A 4,337-nucleotide genomic window follows, 5' to 3' on the forward strand; every position below is an offset into this window, starting at 1 on the left:
CCTTGGATTAGTCACCTCTTGTGAGGTGGATACCAAGTAAAATCCATTTGTTAGCGTTGTATTGTGTTTCTTGTACATTTCCGCTGCACATCTTTGAAGAAACAAGCAACGCCAACCACGAAGCATGCGACGAGCTATTCACCCCCCCCCTCCTAGCTACATTTCGGTCCCAACAACGACCACCTGGGTAAGTTCGACAGTACCGCCACTCTGCATCATTACACAGATGGTGTAAAATGTCGAGTATTCCTCACCATGCTTTCGGGATCGACATATCGGTGGTTTCGAAGACTGCCGGACGACTCCATCACAAGTTTCAAGGAATTCCGAATGGCGTTCCTCCATCATTTTGCAAGCAGCAGGTACCACCAGAAGACAAGCGTCAGCCTGTTTGCCATCAAGCAAGGTACGAGGGAGCCGCTCCGAGCGTACATTCAGCGCTTCAACCAGGTGGCCATGGACATTCCAACGATCACCTCATAAACAATGGTGAACGCGTTCACGCAAGGGCTCGTGGACCGTGGCTTCTTCCGCTCGCTCATCCGGAAGCCACCCCGGGACTACGACCACATGCTGCATAAAGCCAACGAATACATCAATGTGGAGGAAGCCCAGGCGGCGAGAAGAAAAGAAGCCCAGAGTGACCAACCAGCTCCCGTCGAGCAGAAGCAGCCCATCAGTCACCAGCCACCCAGAGGACCGAGAGCTGAAGCCGCCCGTCCTCATCACAACACTCGGTCGCACGCCGTCCAACAAGTCACGGCTGATCGGCCCAAACCAAGGGGGAAGGTATGGACCCCGATATTTTGTTCACTCCATCAGTCGGCTACTCACAACACCCGCGACTGTCAGAGCCCCCCCCCCCCCCCCATCGCTCATAACGCGCCAAGAAGTTACCATCGCCGATCGCCTTCACCAGACCGGCAACACCGACAATGGAGCCCTGTTCAAAGGATATAAAGGAGATCCCCCGAGCGGCAGCATCGTCAGCAGCCCAGAGCTCACCATCGGGCATCACACGAATGACCTCGACCTTCCGCTCGGGAGGAGGAAAATAGGGGCAACGCATCTCAGGGAGAGATCAACATCATCGTCGGAGGCCCGACCGGTAGAGATTCTAATAGAGCCAGGAAGGCACACGCACGGCAGCTGAGGATCCACGCGGTCGGCTGCAGCAAGGAGAGGGCGAGCGGACCCGAGATCAGCTTCGGGCCCAGGGACCTCGAAGGAGTCGAAGTCCCCCACAATGACACCCTGATCATTCGAGCGGTAATCACCAACTATACTATTCACCGTATTTTCATTGACACAGGCAGCTCGGTCAATATAATATTCAAGAAGGCCTTTGACCAATTGTAAATCGACCGAGCTGAACTACTACCAATGACGACCCCCCTCTACTGGTTCACGGGGAACGAAGTCTTGCCGGTCGGCCAAGTCCGGTTGGCTATCTCGTTGGGAGAAGAGCCACTCAGAAGGACGAGAACTACAAGCTTCATTGTGGTTGATGCTCCTTCGGCTTACAACGTTATCCTGGGACGACCGGCGCTCAACGAGTTCCGGGCGGTCGTCTCCACCTTCTGCCAAAAGATCAAGTTTCCGGTAGAAGATCGCGTAGGGGAGGTGCGGGGAGATCAGCTAGCGGCTCGGAGATGCTATGTGGAGATGGTCCGAGCCGAATCCAAGTCCGCTCGGAAGGTGCCGCGGGTAAAGGTAAATACTATAACCGAGAAACCTCCTTCTTTGGTTTATGAAGAGAAAGAGGAGGTGCAGATTGACTCTTCCCAACCGAATGCCACTACCTTCATAGCATCTGATCTGGAGGAGAAGCAGAAGGAGAAGCTGATCAAATGCTTGCAGCGGAACTGTGACGTCTTTGCTTGGTCGACCCATGAGCTGCCAGGGGTCTCGCCAAGCGTGGCACAGCATGAACTTCATGTCCGGCCGGACGCTCGGCCGGTGAAGCAAAGAAAGAGGGACTTCAGCGCGGAGCAGAATGTAATCATCCGGGCGGAGGTAGAAAAGCTTCTGGAGGCCAGCCACATAAGGGAAGTACAATTCCCGAGTTGGCTTGCAAATGTGGTTCTGGTCTCCAAGCTGGGCAACAAGTGGAGGGTCTGCATCGACTTCCGGGACTTGAACAAGGCATGCCCAAAGGACTTCTACCCCCTGCCTCGGATCGATCAGCTGGTGGACTTCACGGCCAGGTGCGACACTACAAAAAAAAAAGTCTATTAGGACATTTTCTTTATGACACTTATTATAAAATGTCATTATAAATCCTTTATAACGATATTTATTAAAATTAATTAATTTTAAAAATATAATATTTGATTAGATATTCTTACACATTTTATAAATGCCATCATAAATAATAAATATATTAATCTAACTTATACCATGTAGTGTTTAACCTAGATAAGATTAACTTTTCCCAAACGCCCGTGCCCCGTCTCCGCCACCACCGCCGCTGGCCTTGACTTTTACCAAACGTGTGTGCCTCATCTCCACCACCGCTTCTCCTCAATCGTCTCCGCCGCTACACCTCGATCGTCTCTGTCGCTGTGCCTCGATCGTCTTTATCGTGCCCCATCTCTGCCGTTGTTGCGCCCCATCTTTATCCATTCGCCGCCATGGGTATATCTGTTCATCTCTAATGTCCTTAATTATTTTTTGTTCTTTTTTTTGTTTCATCTTTCATTTGTTTGGTATGACTTTTTGCAGCCAAGATCAAGATCGACATCAATGGTAGGCTTTCTTTTTTGTTTCACAGGAGTGTCTTTTTAATTACTTACTGTCGATCTAGGTTTCTGTTGGGTTTATCTTTTGTTTTGTTGGCTCGCTATAGGTTTTGGTAGGATTGGGCGATTGGTCGCCAGAGTCACGCTCCAGAGTGAGGATGTGGAACTCATTGCCGTCAATGATCCATTCATTACCACCGATTACATGGTACTCTTTAGCGTGTCGATCTACCTATGCGGTTACTTTTTTATGCTTTCTTTTGGCTTTACTAATCTGATTTGTATATTTATTGTGCTTTGTTCATTTGTCTTCCATCAAAATATATTATTTAGAAGTGGATGGTCGCTACATATATAGATCCAAACTGCAGATCCTATGGATTAGATTTTTTATGCTTTTAGTTTATACTATGTTTCTTTAGCTGTATCTTAGATCTGGCTTTCTAACTCGGATACATTTGTAGACATACATGTTTAAATATGATACTGTACATGGGCAATGGAAGCATCACGAGATAAAAGTGAAGGATTCCAAGACCCTTCTTTTGGGAGAGAAAGAGGTTACTGTCTGCATCAGGTGTTTAAAATGCTATTGTCTATTCTGAAAGAAGTAGCTGTTGTCACTGAATTTTTTTTTGGTGTTATTTACTGAGATTGTGGTTGTGTTTAGGAATCCTGAGGAGATTCCTTGGGGTGAGACTGGAGCTGACTTCGTTGTGGAGTCTACTGGTGTCTTTACAGACAAGGACAAGGCTGCTGCTCACCTGAAGGTAGTTGATGATACCATATGCCAAGTTGCTTTATGATGCTAGAATCTATAACTGATGCAGACTAATCTAACTTTGCTTTGGAATGAGTGAGATCAATTTGATGGAATGAGGAAGAGTTTATGTTGTTCATGTTTAAGGTGAGCAATTTCTTGCCAATAATGTTCAATTTTTTTACTAGTATTTCTCAAATACCTTCATTCTACTCCATGTTATCTAGCCTCATTTTTGCACACATACATAATTATATTTAGATTTTCCTAGCATTACACAATTGGTGGGATAACATACCTGCCTACTGACTACCAGTGACAAGAAAATTGCCTAATGCTTTGATCTTTTGATATGAATTGAATGGATGGAATTGTATTGGTTTTTCAAAAATGATTAAGGTGATGTCAAAGAATTGATCGACCTCTATTTAGCATTTTGAAGCATATATGTTCATGTTTTTTTTAACTAGCCATTTTTTTTAACTTTTTATTGGAATTGTGATGGATAAAGGTTGATTTGAGGATGCACTTGGAGGATTAATAGCTTGGCCTTGTCATCTGGTATGATATACAATATTTTAATTAACTACTATTTATTGTATATGCTCGTCATGTTGGTGTCTTTTTAAACTAATATCAATTATATTTGCAGTTGATAGTTAATAGTTAACGAAGAAGACTTCTACTAGATGCATTTGAGTTTTGTGGCATAATAGCAAGATTTTTCATCTTTGCAACTTCGAAAAACATGAGGTTAGATTTTTAGTTTTGTTGATGTGTGTTGTCTTTTTATTTTTCTTTAGTTTCTAGTTTCTCTATCGCTATTATGTGTATAT

The 4,337-nt window shown here is 45.1% G+C and overlaps 1 long non-coding RNA gene across 1 annotated transcript; it reads left to right on the forward strand.

The window, feature by feature from the left end:
* Window positions 1–2,733: 2,733 nt before the first annotated feature.
* Window positions 2,734–3,311, forward strand: LOC122000346. The gene is made up of 3 exons (XR_006117093.1): window positions 2,734–2,748; window positions 2,849–2,949; window positions 3,206–3,311. It is a non-coding gene; the product is annotated as an uncharacterized LOC122000346 (long non-coding RNA).
* The last annotated feature ends 1,026 nt before the right edge of the window (window positions 3,312–4,337 follow it).

Source organism: Zingiber officinale, chromosome 7A (assembly GCF_018446385.1).
Source record: "Zingiber officinale cultivar Zhangliang chromosome 7A, Zo_v1.1, whole genome shotgun sequence".
Taxonomy (NCBI): Eukaryota; Viridiplantae; Streptophyta; class Magnoliopsida; order Zingiberales; family Zingiberaceae; genus Zingiber; species Zingiber officinale.